General features: G+C 38.9%; 1 pseudogene; it reads right to left on the bottom strand.

Annotated features, from left to right (window-relative positions):
- Nucleotides 1-2,447: 2,447 nt before the first annotated feature.
- On the bottom strand, nucleotides 2,448-4,733 carry LOC143685784 (serine/threonine-protein phosphatase 2A 55 kDa regulatory subunit B alpha isoform-like; annotated as a pseudogene).
- Between the last annotated feature and the right edge of the window lie 13,716 nt (nucleotides 4,734-18,449).

Genomic DNA, 18,449 nt, shown 5'->3' with positions numbered 1-18,449 from the left:
GGTGTATTACATTAATTGATTTTCTTATGTTGAACCATCCTTGCATACCTGGGATGAATCCTACTTGGTCATGATGTATAATTCTTTTAATGTGTTGTTGGATACGATTTGCTAGTATTTTATTGAGGATTTTTGCATCTATATTCATTAGACAGATTGGTCTGTAGTTTTCTTTTTTTGTAATATCTTTGCCTGGTTTTGGTATGAGGGTGATGTTGGCTTCATAGAATGAATTAGGTAGTTTTCCCTCCACTTCGATTTTTTTGAAGAGTTTGAGGAGAGTTGGTACTAATTCTTTCTGGAATGTTTGATAGAATTCACATGTGAAGCCGTCTGGTCCTGGACTTTTCTTTTTAGGAAGCTTTTGAATGACTAATTCAATTTCGTTACTTGTGATTGGTTTGTTGAGGTCATCTATTTCTTCTTGAGTCAAAGTTGGTTGTTCATGTCTTTCCAGGAACCCCGTCCATTTCATCTAAATTGTTGTATTTATTAGCGTAAAGTTGTTCATAGTATCCTGTTATTACCTCCTTTATTTCTGTGAGGTCAGTAGTTATGTCTCCTCTTCCATTTCTGATCTTATTTATTTGCATCCTCTCTCTTCTTCTTTTTGTCAATCTTGATAAGGGCCCATCAATCTTATTGATTTTCTCATAGAACCAACTTCTGGTCTTATTGATTTTCTCTATTGTTTTCATGTTTTCAATTTCATTTATTTCTGCTCTAATCTTTGTTATTTCTTTCCTTTTGCTTGCTTTGGGGTTAGTTTGCTGTTCTTTCTCCAGTTCTTCCAAGTGGACAGTTAATTCCTGCATTTTTGCCTTTTCTTCTTTTCTGATATAGGCATTTAGGGCAATAAATTTCCCTCTTAGCACTGCCTTTGCTGCATCCCATAAGTTTTGATATGTTGTGCTTTCGTTTTCATTCGCCTCGAGGTATTTACTAATTTCTCTTGCAATTTCTTCTTTGACCCAGTTGTTGTTTAAGAGTGTTTTGTTGAGCCTCCATTAAGATTGGAGAATCTTAATGTTTTTTATTTATCATTGTAAAACCAAGGACAATTTTATAACTTTTTTTGTATGTGGCTGTTACATGTAGGGCAATCTATCTTTAGGTAGGGATAAATTACTCTAAAAGAAATGAATCCTAGATAGTTTCCCCTTCAAGTCAAGTGTCTTGTTTAATAAAATTCTTGTTTTTTAAAAAAAGAATGAGCTGTATCTAATTTAAAAAGGGGGAAAGGGGTGTACCCCACAAATGATAAAGTAATGAGGATGCACAATTAAATCCCACGGCATGATTAAAGCTTTCACTGTGTTTGACGTCATCACAATGAAAGGCATAAAAAGTGGAGTAAATCAATGTTGATACAGTCCAATCTAGTCCACTAGGCAAGATGATGCAAGAGGTCATTTAAACTAAAAGTGTCCTACCCTTACCTAAATGGCTAGCAGGCATGGAGAACAAAACAGACATGAATCTACACAACTTTCTCCATGTAGCTAGAAAAATGTTGTCAATCTTGAGGAATATATGGACAACAACCACTCTGGCTACTTCCCACTGACCAAGGGGGTATTGACTATTAAGGGTTTGGGGAGTGAAACTTCTTAGATTGTAGTTGGATGTGCCATTTAGCTTCAGTTTTCTTCTGGAGTGTTAAAGCTTTTCCTGTATTTCACTTAGGACCAAGCTGGGATAAGAGACAGAGGCATATTTTAATAATGAGCATGCTCAGAATTATTGCCAGTAGTAGCATTAGCCCTGCTTGTAATATTGAAACAACCCAGGATCCTATTCCTGTAGGAAGCCAGCTAAATAAATAAAATATTTTGGAAGAGGTGAAAAAAAAAAAAAAGTAGCACTGTACTATACCAAAGCCAATTGATTGTGGTGGTGAATGCATAACTATGATTATATTGCGAGTCAAGGATTGTACACTTTGGATGGATTGTATGATGTGTGGATAAAACTGTTAAAAGTGGGAAAAAAATGTGTTGTTCTGCTGGTTTGAAAGGAAGTATGCCCTCTAGAAAAGCCATGTTTTAATCAAAATCCCATTTCATAAAGGAAGAATGATCCCTATTGAATACTGTATGTTTGAAACTATAATCAGATCATCTCCCTGGATGATGTGATTTAGTCAAGAGTGGTTGTTAAGTTGTTAAATTGGTGATGACATGTCTCCACCCATTTGGGTGGGTCTTACTTGGTTTATTGGAGTCCTATAAAAGAGGAAACATTTTGGAGAATGGAGATTCAGATAGAGCAGAGCAGAACGACATAGCCAGGAGAAGCAGAAGTTCACCAGCCAGGGACCTTTGGAGATGAAGAAGGGAAGTGCCTCCCAGGGAGCTTCATGAAACAGGAAGCCAGGAGAAGAAGCTAGCAGATGACACTGTGTTTGCCATAGGCTCTTCCAGATGAGAGAGGAACCCTGAGCGTGTTCACCATGTGCCTTTCCAGATGAGAGAGAAACTCTGTGTTCGCCATGTGCCCGTCCACTTGAGAAAGAAACCCTGAACTTCATCGTCCTTCTTGAACCAAGGTATCTTTTCCTGGATGCCTTTGATTGGACATTTCTATAAACTTGTTTTAATTGGGACATTTTCTCGGCCTTAGAACTGTAAATTAGCAACTTATTAAATTCCCCTTTTTAAAAGACATTCTGTTTCTGGTATATTGCATTCCAGCAGCAAGTAAACTAGAACAGTTGTCAAATGGCAGATTGCTAAACACTGGAAAGGGGTGCCACAGTGGACCTCTCTCTCTTTTATAGGTACGAATACTAGATTCAACTACCTCAACTAAGCAGGAAGTGGGATCATCTTCTAGGAACACCAACCCTAATTCACTTTGTCTTGAGATATATACAGATTGTTTGTAGTTACTACAGCAATGATATTTTCCTTGGGGTGCCAGGCTGTCTGAAGTATTTTCTTGCTGAGGTCTAGACTGCCAACACTTATTTCATCTTTTTTTTCACTTGCCACTTGCACAAACTTTGTGTGGCTTCAAAACCGTGCGAAGGTCATTATTTTCCCATGATGCTTAAAAGGTCGTGTCTCACTTTGTGTTTCCGTCAAACATTCCGAAGAAATTATTATAAGATCCAGTCGTAACAATACTGTCAGATCCATCCCAACAACATTCAAATTTGTCAAATATGCAGCCACGGTCATACCATGAACAAGATTTACTCCTGAGGGATTCACGAACCTGAGAGGTTTCCACAGGCTTGTTTTCCACATTTAAGTCCCAAATTTTAACTGACAAATAGTCTCTAATCATCATATATCAACCACTCCGGCTGAATTTTACATCATAAATAGAAGAGATTATTTCAGAAAAAAAATGACCTGTTACTGGGATCTTTAGTTTCTTCAAACAGTTTAGAATGCCAACCACAGACAGCAGATGCCCTCATGTCACATAACCAAATAGTTCCTCTGCTGCTGCTGAATACAAATGTGTTACAGCTGTTGGGATGGAATTCTGCTGCTGTAATCACTCTGTTAGTTCTTCCATACTGGCAGGCTTGATACCCGCAATATTAAATCTTCTGCCTGTAATTTCCAGATGTCAAAGATTAATCTGTAAATCATCTGCAGGTGAATATGTTTCATAATCACTATTTATATAAATAGAGTTAATGTGATGTGCATGAGCATTGGCAGATATTCTTCGTGGGCTGGCTTCAACCATTACATCCAAGGCCTAAAGACTGGTCCCCAAAGTGTAGTACTGTAGCATGATCTCTATACCTTCCAGCTTCCTCTTTCAAGTTATATCCTTCTGATCTTTTGTCCCTTTCACTGATTGTCCATAATTTTATTGTTTTATCATTGGTAGACAATAAAAACTGAGTAGCATTTTTCTGGGGGCAACCACCTAGTTTTGTTGATCTTTTCTTCTATGTTTAAACTTTTCAAGTAGTCAAACTCTGGTTCATGGCTCTGGAAGGTGCTGTAAACATTATATTCTCTGCTATGAGATGGGATTTTGTTCTCCCACGCCTGTTGAAATATGACAACTCTACCACCTTTATCTCCTGTTGCCAGTAATTCTCCAGAATGATTGAATTCTACGGTAGAAATGATATCTGCTTGTGGTAAGCTGGGAAAGATAAACAGATGCAGGGTTACACTGTAAAGGTTCTATTTCCACTTTCAAGCAGAGCAGGCTTGAAAGTCTCCAATGGCAGGTTCTTCTACTACATCATTACCTACTGCTCCTTTCACCTGAGAAAAACACCACTGAATAGCCTTCCCTCCTCCAGCTCCTGCCATGTTGTGCTGCAAATGGTGACCCTGCTGGGTTCCTCGGGGTCTCTACTTCCTGAATTCACTCCCCTTCACCTGGGCATGGGGGTGTAGAGAGCGCGAATGGCAGCAGATGGCACCTGTAGGGGAGTGGGCAGGGGTTGGAGGAGAAGGAAGGAGGGGCAGGCAGGCCAGCCAGCAGGATGGTGGATTTCACTCTCTCCAATAAGGACGTTAATGCTAAGAAATTATTATTAGTTAGCTTACTTTTTAGCCCATCCTAAAGTTCTTTTATCTTAGCCAATCTCTTTCTTATAATATCCTGATTCACAAGGTCCATTTCTTCTTGAACTTTGTTTGAGATGGCCACACTGTTTCTTGAACTTATGTTCAGGATTCTTTCTCATTATTTGAGGTATGCTCTTCCCCTGATAATTTTTTTAGGAGAAACTTTTTATTGTGAAATATTGGAAACACTCAGAAAGTTAGAAAACACTGTAATGATGCCTAAGTATGACCTAGTTTTATTGCATTTTAACATTTTCCATATTTTCTTTGGATTTTTCAGCGTTCAAAAAATCACAGTTACAGCTTTTGCTAGTCAGCCTCTCTCAATAATTCCCACCCTTTTGTAGTCCCTCCCACATGATAGCAGGGTTGGCTGGTGTGGCCAGTAGCATAAGGCAGAGGTAACATACACTTCCAAGATTATGTTATTAAAAGACCACACTCTCATCTCAGGTGCACTCTCTCTGAGGAAAGCTAGTTGCCGTGGAGAGGTACATGTCAAGAGACCGAAGTCTTCAGCCAATAGCCTTCAAGGAACTAAGGTCTGCCAAGAACCAGTGAGCGGGTTTAGAAACAGGTCCTCATCCAGTCGAGCCTTCAGATAAGACTGCAGCCCCAGTCCATATCTTAACTAAAACCTCCTGAGAGTCCTCAGTTAGAATCACCCAGCTAAGCCTCGCCCAGATTCCTGGCCCACAGAAAGCATGATATACTAAATGGTTGTTGTTTTAAGGTACTGAATTTGGGGGGGGGGGGGGGGGGATGTTTATGTTTAAGTTTGCTAAAGCTTCCAGAACTCAATATACCAGAAATGACTTGGCTTTTACAATGGGGTCTTTTTTTTTTTTTAAAGAGAGAGGAAGGAAGGGAAGGAAAGACAGAGAGAAGGAAGGAAGGATGAAAGGGAAACATTTTCTTGTTTTATTATATTTTGTTTGTTTGTTTGTTTTTTACATGGGCTGGGGCCGGGAATCGAACCGAGGTCCTCCGGCATGGCAGGCAAGCACTCTTGCCCGCTGAGCCACTGCGGCCCGCCCTACAATGGGGTCTTATTAACTTACAAATTAAAGTTCTTGAGCTGTGAAAATGCCCAACTCAAGGCATCAACATGACAATACCTGGGCTCTGGACCTGAAGAAAGGCTGCTGCCATCTGGGACACCTCTGTCACATGGTAAGGCACTTGGCCCATGTCTGCTGGTCCTTTGCTCCAGGATTTCATTGCTTTCAGCTTCTGCTTCCAGTGGCTTCCTCTTGTAGCTTCTCTGGGTGCTTCTCTGCATTTCATCTCTTAGCTTCTCTGGTCTTCTCTGAGCTTCCTTGGCTTCTTCTGTGTGTCCTTTTATGAAGGACTCCAGTTAGGATTAAGACCCACCCTGAATGGGATGGGTCACATCTCAATTGAAATAACCTAATCAAAAAGCCCCACCCACAATCAGTCTGCACCCATAGGAATGGATTAAAGGAACACGGTCTGGATCAAGATGGCAGCTTAGTGAGGTGTGGAATTTAGTTTGTCCTCCAGAGCAGCCAGTAAATAGCCAGGACAATACAGAACAACTCTTGGGGTGACATCAGTGACTAGACACATAGCATACACCTGTCTGGACCAAGTGGAACAGCTGATACCCAACAAAGAACTGTAAGTCCCCAAGCCATGGAGGCTGGCACCCCTCCCCCATAGGCACAGCAGGCTGGTTCCCCAAGGGAAAAGGAAACAGACATTATTTGCAGCAAGGGCTTAGCTCAACCAAGCTCCAATTGTGGAGTCAATTCACAGTTTCTGACTACTGAAAATAGGCCCCCCAGCAACAGATAAACCTGGAATAAGCACTAAAGGTACTAAGAGTTTTTGCTCCAGGGGCAGGAATGGGGGGTGAGAGGCGGATGGGGCTGATGCAAAACAAAAAAACAAAAACAGAGGCTTTTTGAGTCAGACAGCACAAAATACTGGAAAAAGACTGGACTCCAAGAAAAGGGGGCACAGAGGGCCTGGAGATGCATAGATCCACGTACCAATTTAAGCTCTTGATTGACAGACTCGAGGAATGGAGGATCCCACTCTGAAAGGGCTTTTTTTTTCCTGCTTTGTTTCTACTACTTAACAGCTCATTAGATAGAGCCGGAAGCCTTCTCAGGCTCCAGCACTGCCCCAGGCAAGGGCAGAATTAAGCTTCACTGAGAGACAAGGTAATTAGTCAGATGAAAGGAGTTAATTTTCTAAAGGCTGTATCTTCCCCAAGAAACAGGCAGGGCCCAGCTCAAGGAATTCAGGCCCCAGGGATGGAAAACTGAAGCAATTAATGTGAAACTACAACCTCACCTCTGTCTCAACCATGCCCCAGCAGGATGAATCTACTAAAATTGAATGCACCACATCACTTTATGTTGGCAGGAAGCCATGGGCAGACAAGCACCAAATCCTGAGCAGGATAGGAAAAGCACAGAGTCTAGAGGCTTCATAGAAAAGTCTGACAACCTGCTGGGTCTCACCCTTATGGAAAACTGATGCTGGTGACTCTTTCCTCCTGAGATGTGGGCCAGTTTGGCCTGGGGAAATCTGACTGGGGTCTATAATATCTGTGGGGACCCTTCTCAAAAAAAAAAAAGCATATAGGTAGGGCAAGAAAAAGAAAAATAAGAACTAAAAAATTCTAATCAGTTAAACAGAACCTATGCTAGAGGTCTAGAATAAGTTGAATAAGTTGAACTGAATATCAAAGAACAGATAGAGAACAAAGCCATCCAGCAAGAAAATTCTAAGTAAAAGAGTGAAAAGAGCCTCTAGAATAAACTAATTAAGGAAATCAAAATGCCTAGATACCAGCAAAAAATAATGAGTCATACTAGGAAAATCAAAGATGGCCCAGTCAAAGGAACTAACCAACAACTCAAATGAGATACAGGAGTTGAAATAACTATTTCAGGATATTCAAACAGACATAGGAAATCTCATCAAAAATCAAATCAACAAGTTGAGGAAGGATATAAAAAAAGACACTGGGTGAATAAAAGGAACTCAAAAGTTTGAAAAAACAAATCACAGAACATATGGAAATGAGAGGCACAATAGAAGAGATGAAAAAAAATGGAAACCTACAGCAACAGATTTGAAGAGGTAGAAGAAAGGATAAGTGAACTACAGGACTGGACATCTGAAATCCAACACATAAAAGAAAATATAGGGAAAAGAATGGGAAAATATGAGCAGAGTCTCAGGAAATTAAATGACAACATGAAGTGCACAAATAGACATGTTGTGAGTGTCCCACAAAGAGAAGAGAAGGGAAAAGGAGGAGAAAGATTAATGGAGGAAATAATAACTGAAAATTTCCCATCTCTTATGAAAGACATAAAATTATAGCTCCAAGAAGTGCACCATACCCCAAACAGAATAGATCCAAACAGATATACTCCAAGACAATACTAATTAGATCATCAGATGTCAAAGAGAAAGAGAGAATTTTGAAAGCAGCAATCCATCACACACAAGGGAAGCCCAATACAACTATGCATGGATTTCTCAGCAGAAACCATGGAGGTGAGAAGACAGTGGTATGATATATTTATGACTCTAAAAGAGAAAAACTGCCAACTAAGAATTCTATATCCAGCAAAGTTGTCCTTCAAAAATGAGGGGGAGATTAAAATATTTTCAGACAAACAATCACTGAAAGAATTTGTGACCAAGAAACCAGCTCTGTTTCTTGGTCACAAATAGGAAGCAGATAGGAAAATGTAGGAGAGCGAGGTCTGGAGAAGAGTGTAAAAATTAAGACTATCAGTAAATGTAAAAAAAAAAGAAAAAAATAGATATGACATATAAAATCCAAAAGACAAAATGGTAAAAGACATTACTACCTTTACAGTAATAACACTAAATTCTAATGGATTAAATGTTAATGGATTAAACTCTACAATCAAAAGACATAGACTGACAGAATGGATTAAAAAGCAGGATCCATCTATATGCTGTCTATAGAAGACTCATATTAGACTCAAAGGACAAAAATAGGTTGAACCTCTAGATAGAGGATCAATAAAGAAATAGAGAACTTCAATAATACAATAAATGAACCATATTTAGCTGACATTTACAGAACATTACACCCACACGGCAGGATACACATCTTTTCTCAGATGCTCATGGATCATTCTCAAGGATAGACCATATGCTGGGTCACAAAGCAAGTCTCAATAAATTTAAAAAGATTGAAATCATACAGAACACTTTCTCGGATCATAATGGAATGAAGTTGGAAATCAATAACAGGCAGAGGGCCAGAGAATTCATAAATATATGGAGGTTAAACAACATACTCTTAAACAACCACTGGATCAAGGAATAAATTACTAGAAAAATCAGTAAATATCTTGAGGCCAATGAAAATGAAAACACAACATATCAAAATTTATGGGATACAGCAAAAGCAGTACTAAAAGGAAAATTTATTACCTTAAAGGCCTGTATTAAAGAAGAACAAAGAGCAAAAATCAAGGAATTAACTGTTCACTTGAAAGAACTAGAGAAAAGACAGCAGTCTAACCCCAAAGGAAACAAAAGGAAAGAAAAAATGAAGGTTAGAGCAGAAGTAAAATGAAATTTAAAAAATATATTTTTTTACTGTACACAGCAAACAAACATACAAACATTCTTGACATATAAACATTCTATACCTGGTGTACAATCAGTGGCTCACATTACCATCACATGGTTTTGTATTCATCACCTTGATTATTTTTTTGAACATTGGCATCTCCCCAGCAAAGAAATAAAAAAGAAAAAATTCATACATGCCATGCCCCTTACTCTTCCCTCTCATTGACCATTAGTACTTCACTCTATTCAATTTATTTATTTTTAATTTTCATTATTATTATCTTTTTTTTTTTTTTGGCATGGGCAGACTCCAGGAATTGAACCTGGGTCTCTGGCATGGCAGGCAAGAATTCTACCACTGAGCCACCATTGCACCACCCCAATCTACTTGATTTATTTTAACCTTTGTTCCCCCTATTATTTTTTTATATTTTATCCATATTTTTTACTCATTTGTCCATACCCTAGATAAAAGAAGCATCAGACACAAGGTTTTCACAGTCACACAGTCACATTGCAAAAGCTATGTCCTTACACAATACTCTCCAAGAAACATGGCTACTGGAACACGGCTCTATACAGTTTCAGGTACTTCCCTCTAGCAACCCTAATACACTATAAACTAAAAAGGGGATATCTATATAATGTGTAAGAATAACCTCCCAGGATTTCTGTCCCACATTGCCAGGGAGGTTTACACCCCTGGGAGTCATGTCCCACATAGAGGGGGAGAGGGCAGTGAGTTCTCTTGCTGTATTGGCTTGAGAGAGAGAGGCCACATCTGAGCAAAAAAAAGAGGTTCTCTGGGGTGATGTTTAGGCCCAATTTTAAGTAGGCTTAGCCTGTCCTTTGCATGGAGAAGTTTCATAGGGGCAAACCCTAAGATCAAGGGCTTGGTCTGTTGATTTGGTTGTCCTGACTGCTTCTGAGAATATCAGGGATAGTCCAAATGGGGCAGTTGAAATTTTCCCCCTTTCTCCCCATTCCTCCAAGGCGATTTCGCAAATACTTCTTTATCCACTGTTCATATAACTCTGGGATTTAATGAGGCATCACACTAACCTGGACAAACCAACAAAATCTCATGCCCTATTCAAGGTTCCATGTACTTACGGTGTTCAATTAAACTGACTATATAAGGTAAATTAGGAAATGCACTAGTCAAAATATAAATTTTGCATCAAATAAACATTTCTCCCTTTATTCTCACACAGATGTTGAAGTTTTAAAATTTGAACGACCATCTAAGAAATAAATGAAATTGAGAACATGAAAATAATTGAGAAAATCAACAAAACCATAAATTATTTCTCTGAGAAAATCAATAAAATCAGTGGGCCCTTATCTAGGTTGATGAGAGAGAGAGAAAGAGAGAAGTAAACAAGTAAAGAAGCAAATAAGTAAAATCAGAAATGGAAGAGGAGACATAACCACTAACCCTGCAGAAATAAAGGAGTCAATGAGAGGATACTATGAGCTGATAAGCTAAACAACATAGATGAAATTGACAACTCCCTAGAAAAGCATGAACAAACAGCATTGACTTCAGAAGAAATAGACAACCTTAAGAAACCAATCAGAAGAGATTGAATCAGTCATCAAGAAGCTCCCCAAAAAGAAAAGTCCAGGACTGGATGGCTTCACATGTGAATTCTACCAAGCATTCAAGAAAGAATTAGTACCACTATCCTGACCAAACGGGGAAAAATAAGTGCAAAAAATAAAAAATAAAAATAAATGAGAGAGTTCAAATAGAGTCGAGAGGCTACACTGGAGGTCACTCTCTTACTCATGCTTCAGTTAGACATTGCTACCTATTATAACCTTCCAAAGTCCAGCCAAAACCATTTCTGCCAATCCTAAAGAATAGATAGGGCATTATATAAGATTCTACAAAGGTTCCATGCACTAGGATAACTCTCCAAAACCTACAACCTCCAGACGGGTCCCTGGAACATATAAGTCTTGAGATGCAGAGGGGCCAACCCTTCCAGAACATCAACTAGTTCCATCCCCCATCCCATATTATCTACAGCCCCTTCCAATATGAAAAAGTTAGATTGGGAATAGCCCAAATACCCTTAAAGAATGGGAGAAGGATTAAAGATGACACTGGAGTTATACTGCGAAGGTCGGGTTTAACAAATCAGTACGAATGCTGAATCATTATACTGATACTTCTTTTAGCCTCCAGTACCTTAGAGCAGCTAGAAATAAAAACCTAAAATTGTGGAATTATAACCCATATCAAACTCTAAAATGGGTTCTACGACTAATTGTTGTGATGTACTTTGAAATTTATTGCTTTTATGTATATATGTTATTTAAAGAGAAGGAGGAGTATAACAGAAGATACGATTTAACAAATGAGTATGACCACTGAATCATATTGATGTCACTGTTGGTCTCCAGTGTCTTGAAGCAACTAGAAGAAAACAAATGAAAATCATGGAGCTGTAACCCATTCCAAACTTTAAAATCTATTCTATGACTACTTGTTAAAATGTACTTGGAAATTCATTGCTTTTTTATATATGTTATATTTCATAATAAAAAAGTTAAAATAAGAAAAGAATTAGTGCCAATCCTGCTCAAACTCTTAAAAAAATCAAAGAGGAGGGAGAGCTCCCTAACTCATTCTATGAATTCAATATCATCCTAAGACCAAAGTCAGACAAAGATACTACAAGAAAAGAAAATTTTGAATACAGATGCAAAAATCCTCAACAAAAATACTTGCAAATTGAATCCAGCAGAGCATTAAAAGAATTATACACCATGAACAAGTAGGAGTTATTCCAAGTGTGCAGGATGGTTCAACATAAAAAAATCAATTAATGTAGCCATATCAACAAATAAAAACAGAAAAACCACATAATCATCTCGATTGATGTAGAAAAGCATTTGACAAAATTCAACATCCTTTCTTGATGAAAACACTTGAAAGGATAGGAATAGAAGGGAACTTCCTCAACATGATAAAGGGAATATATGACAACCCCACAGCTAACATCATCCTCAATGGGGAAAGACTGAAAGCTTTTCCTCAAATATCAGGAACAAGACGAGGAGGCCCACTGTCACCATTGTTATTCAACATTGTTCTGGAAGTTCTAGGCAGAGCAGTTAGACAAGAAAAAGAAATAAAACGCATCCAAATTGAGAAGGAAGAAGTAAAACTCTCATTGTTTTCAGATGATATGATATTATACGTTGAAAATCCCAAAAAACCTACAGCAAAGCAACTAGAGCTAATAAACGAGTACAGCAAAGTGACCTGGTACAAGATCAACACCTCAATATCAGTAGTGTTTCTATACATTAGTAATGAGCAATCTGAGGAAGAAATCAAGAAAAAAATTCCATTTACAATACCAACTCAAGAATCAACTATTTAGGAATAAATTTAACTAAGGATACAAAAGACCTATACACAGAAAACTATAAGAAATTGCTAAAAGAAATCATGGGAAGTCCTAAATAAATGGAAGGGCATACCATGTTCATGGATTAGAAGACTAAATATAGTCAGCTCTACCCAAATTGAGCTATAGATTCAATGCAATTTCAATTAAAATCCCAAAAACTTACTTTGCAGAACTAGAAAAACCAATAACCAAATTTATTTGGAAGGAAAGTTTGCCCTGAATAGCTAAAAATATCTTGAAAAAGAAAAATGAAGTGGGAGTTCTCACACTACCTGACTTCAAAGCATATTATGAAGGTATAGTGGTCAAAACAGCATGGTACTGGCATAAAGAGAGATATGCTGACCAATGGAATCACATAGAGTATTCATATAGACCCTCTCATCTATGGACAACTGATCTTTGATAAGGCGGTGAAGTCAACCCAGCTGGGACAGAGCAGCCTCTTCAATAAATGGTGCTTGAAGAACTGGATATCTATATGCAAAAGAATGAAAGAGTATCCATATCTCACAGCCTATGCAAAAATTAACTGAAAATGGATCAAAGACCCACAGATTAGAGCTATGACCAAAAAACTTTTAGAAGAAAACATAGGGAAATATCTTGTAAAGTTCATAATAAGAGGTGGTTTTCTCAACCGTACACCCAAAGCATGAGCATTGAAGAAAGAAATAGATAAATGAGAACTCCTCAAAATTAAACACTTTTGTGCATCAAAGAACTGTGTCAAGAAAGTAAAAAGGCAGCCTATGCAATGAGGGACAATATTTGGAGACCACATATCAGATAAGTGTTTACTATTCAATATATAAAGAGATTCTTTAACTCAGCAATGAAAAGACAAACAACCTAATTACAAAATGGGCAAAAGACATGAACAGACACTTCTCAGAAGAGGAAATACAAATGGCTAAAAGGCACATGAAAAGATGCTCAACTTCCCTGGCTGTTAGGGAAATGCAAATCAAAACCACAATGAGATATCTTCTCACACCCATCACAATGGCCATTAGCAAAAGAAACAGAAAACAACAAGTGCTGGAGAGGATATGGAGAAAGATGCTCACTTATCCACTGTTGGTGGGAATATAAAATGGTGCAACCACTCTGGAAGGCATTTTAGTGGTTCCTCATGAAGCTAAGTATAAAATTGCCATATGATCCACAATCCCGTTACTACATATATATTCAGAGGACCTGAGGGCAATACCCAAATGGACATTTGCATACCAATGTTTATAGCAGGATTTTTTATGATTGCCTAGAGATGGAAATGGCACAAATATCCATCAATAGATGAATGGCTAAACAATCTGTGGTATATACATACAATGGACTATTATGCAGTTGGAAGAGAGAATAAAGTCATAAGCCTGTGTATTAGCTAGGGTTCTCTAGAGAAACAGAATCAACAGGGAACATTCACAGATATAAAATTTATAACAGTGTCTCACATGACTGTGGGAACACAGAGTCCAAAATCTGCAGGGCAGGCTGTGAAGCTGACGATTCCAATGGAGGGTCTGGACGAACTCCACAGGAGAGGCTCGCCAGCTGAAGCAGGAAGAGCCTGTCTCTTCTGAATCCTCCTTAAAAGGCTCCCAGTGATTAGACTGAGCATCACTCATTGCAGAAGACACTCCTCTTGGCTTATTACAAATGGAATCAGCTGTGGATGCAGCCGGTGTGATCATGATTTAATTCTATGAAATGTCCTCATAGCAACAGACAGGCCAGTACTTGCCCAACCAGACAAACAGGTACTACCACCTGGCCAAGTTGACACATGAACCTGACCATGACAACATGTAACAACATGGACTGACCTTGAGGACATTATGCTGAGTGAAATTAACCAGAAAATAAGGACAAATATTGTGTGGTCTCACTCATATAAACATTAATGAGTGAACTTGGAGAATTGAAGTTAAGAACACAGGTTATCAGAAGATAGAAATAGAATAAAGATTGGGCAATTGGTGCTGAAGGAATAAAGATTGTGCAACATGACTAATTGTAAAAAATTCAGAAATGGGTAGCACAATATTATCTGATGGTAGCACAGTAATATAACTACACTGAATGAAGCTGAATGTAAGTATGATAGAGGGAAAAGGGCTGGGGGCACATATGAAAGAAGGAAAGATAGAGGATAAAGACTGAGATGGTATAATTTAGGAATGCCTAGAATGGACAATGATGGTGATTGAATGTACAAATAAAAAAACATTTTTGCATGAGGGAGAACAACTGACTGTCATTATTGCAGGGTGTTGAAAATAGATGGTATATGGGAAAAAGCACAATCAATGCAAGCTAGGATCTATAGTCAACAGTAACATTGCAATTGCTTCCATTGAATGTAACAGAGGCATTTTGCCAAAACTAAATGTCAACAGGCAAGGGGCATCAGGGAGCAGTATGGATTCTTTGTGGAAGAAAAGGAAATGGCTTCATATAGATTATGGTGGCAAAGGCATGACTATATACTTAGGGTGGATTGTATGATGTGTAAATAAAACTGTTTAAAAATGAACAGAGAGAAACAAGTGCCAGAGAAAATGCAGAGAAAGAGATGTACCTATTCACTGTTCGTAGGGAAACCGAGAGGTGCAGCCCCTTGGAGGGCAGTGTGGTGGTGCCACAGGAGGCTAGGGGTGGGGTTGCCATATGACCCTGAAACCCATTGCTCAGTATATACCTGTAGGAAGTGAGTGTGGGGACACGAATGGACATTTGCGCACTGGTGTTTATGGTGGCAGTGTTCCGGATCCACAATGGATGGAGGTGGCCTAAGGCTACAAGGACTGAGGGATGGAAGGGGGAACTATGGTGTAGACATACATTAGACTACTGACCGGCTACAAGAATGAATGAAGTTGTGACTCATCTAGGCATGCAACTAGATGAATGAACTTTAAGGACTGTCTGTTGAATGAAATGTCTGGAACAAAAAGACAAATATCATCATGCCTCCATCATATGGACTAACGATAATATAAAAACTTGGTGAACTAAAGTCAAGAACTTGGTTTATCAGGTCGGGGCCTATTGTAAAGGCTCCTAGATTGTAAGCTCTTACAGCAGTCACATATATGCAGGAGGGGTCACTGTTAGTTCTAGATTCTGTGATACTGAGCTGTTTGTATATAACCTGGTCATTCCCAAGAACTTCAGGTATTTATGTGACACCTGAGACTGTTAGTTAGAACTCTAAAGCTACGAAAGTCAGCAGTACTCCATACCAGAACTGTTTAAAAAGATGAAAAAGTGATCAGATTGTGTAGAGATTTGAATGAAGCTGATCTGGACTAATGTATATCAGAAGACTGGGTAAAGGATGTTATCATCCATATTTTAAAACTTCAACTTCTCTGTGAGACTAAAGGGAGAGATGCTTATTTGGTGCAAAAATTATACTTTGGGTAGCCCATTTCCTACATGGAATCTTGAATAGGGTGTGAGTTTTTTTGGTTTGTCCTGGTTCGTGTGATGTCCCAATATATCACAGAGTAATTTAGGCAGAATAAAGAAGTATTTGTGATGTCCCCTTGGGGGAATAGGGAGAAAGGAGGATATATTCAATCTTCCCAATTTGGAGAATTTCTGATATTCTTGCTAGCAGTGTGGACCACCAAATCTATAGGCCAAACCCTCAATCTTGGGGTTCACCTCTATGAAACTTAATCATGCAAAGGATGGGCTAAGACTACTTAAAATTAAGCCTAAGAGTCACCCCCAGAGAACCTCTTTTGTTGTTCAGATGTGGGCTCTCTCTCTAAGCCAACTCGGCAGGTGAACTCACTGCCCTCCCTTCTATGTGGGATATGACTCAACAGGGGTGTGAACCTCCCTGGCAATGTGGGTCAGAAGTCCAGGGACAAGCTAGAACCCAGCATCAAAGGATTGAGAAAGCCTTCTTGACCAAAAGGGGGAAGAGAGAAATGAGACAAGATAAAGTTTCAGTGGCTGAGAGGTTTCAAATAATCGAGAGGTCATCCTGGAGGTTATTCTTACACATTATATAGATAATCCTTTAGTTTATGGTGTGTTGAAATGGTTGGAGGGAAGTACCCGAAACTGGTGAGCTGTGTTCCAGTAGCCTAGATTCTTGAAGACGATTGTATAAAGATATAATGTTTCCAAAGTGACTGTGTGATTGTGAAAAATTTGTGTCTGATGCTTTTATCCAGGGTGTAGACAGATAAATACGGATAAAAAATAAATAATAGGGGGGTCAAAGGTTAAAATAAATTGGATAGATGGAAATACTAGTGCTCAGTGAGAGGGAGGGGTAAGGGGTATGGTATGTATGACTTTTTTCTTTTTCCTTTTAATTCTTTTCCTGGCGAGATGCAAATGTTCTAAAAAATGATCATGGTGATGAATATACAACTATGTGATGATATTGTGAGCCACTGATTGTCCACCATGTATGGAATATATGTGTATGAATATTTCTCAATTTAAAAAAATACATATATATATATGCAAATATAAAGAATATGACATTTTCTGGGGTATTTAGAAGCTTTAAACCACTACAGGGGGTAATTTGTTATGTAGCAACAGATAATTAATACATAGCTGAAGTCCTTCAACTTACTTTGCTTTCCAGAGATGATAACTATCCTGAATCTGGTGTTTCTATCATTCATTTGGATGTCTTCCTGTTATGACATACTAACTACTATGGCAAACAAATCTTATATATTGATTTTGACTTTTTTTGAAATTTATACTTCCAAATTTTAAGACTACCGTATAATAAAAACTGGGAAATTTTTCTGGGGACTTCCTTGCCTAAGTGACAATGAAATGCAAAAAGACATCTAGTGTAGAAGTAACGATGACTGAAATAATACTTAAATATATCGAGAACTTACTCTGTATCAGGCACTATTCTAAGTATTAAATCTCTACAACAACATATGAGCTATCCAGTTTTATCATCCCTGTTTTTCAAATGAGTAACTGAACCACAGAGAAGTTAAATAACTTGCCAAAGATTATATAGCAAGTAATTACGTAACACCGAAACATCAGCCACTGCCAGTTCTCTTTATATTAGGTAGGAAGAAAAAGGAAGGGAAAAGAACCATTAATATAAATCACAGCTATTAGAGGCCCCCTTTTCTAATGGCTGCCAAGTCTGAGTTGCCTTCTTCTATCACTAATTCCATGTCCCCTTACCCTCAGCTGGGCACGATTCTTTGCTTGGTGGCGTAACCAAAAATTGATTCTCATAGGATATTGGGGTCATGTCTTTATGACCCCAATAAAGTATAGCAACTTTACTGTATGCTATACTTTTCCATTAACCAGATCTTTCTGGCAAAGGAGTACTAAGAGGTGTCCCAGTGAATCCTGGGTTCTAGACACCCCCTCCTTCCTTCATGCAGTAACAGTGCCTGTTCCCCCCCCCCCATAACCACATCAACCACAGAGGCAAGTCCAGTGACCCCCTTCTCTGCCTACTAATTCAGTGGAGCCCCAAACGACCTCAGCTTCCAGTGCCATGGAACCGTCATGATGCTTCCCCCTCTAAGCAATTCTCTCTAAGGCACCAGGGAGACCTAGAACCACTGAGTCCCAGGTCACTGGCCAGGAAAACAAAAATTCTTCCAGCAAATTAGAGGTAGAAGAGGGAGGGGACACTCCTCCCTCCTTTCCTTGGTTCTTGGACCCCTGCCTCCTGGCAGCTGGTTTACGGCATATTCTGCATCTCAACGGCCAGAAATCCCAACCTCACAGGCTGTTCTTTCCCAGCTGGCCCCGTACCTGAGCCTGCAGCAGGCCACACCCTGCTGGCACCAAGGCAGCTGCTTCTAGGTGACGGGGCACACGGTCAGGGTCAGATCAGTGGAAT

The sequence above is a fragment of the Tamandua tetradactyla genome, chromosome 6 (genome assembly GCF_023851605.1).
Source record: "Tamandua tetradactyla isolate mTamTet1 chromosome 6, mTamTet1.pri, whole genome shotgun sequence".
Classification (NCBI taxonomy): Eukaryota; Metazoa; Chordata; class Mammalia; order Pilosa; family Myrmecophagidae; genus Tamandua; species Tamandua tetradactyla.
The sequence above is the reverse complement of the archived record's forward strand: the minus strand, read 5'-3'. Positions and strand labels throughout refer to the sequence as shown.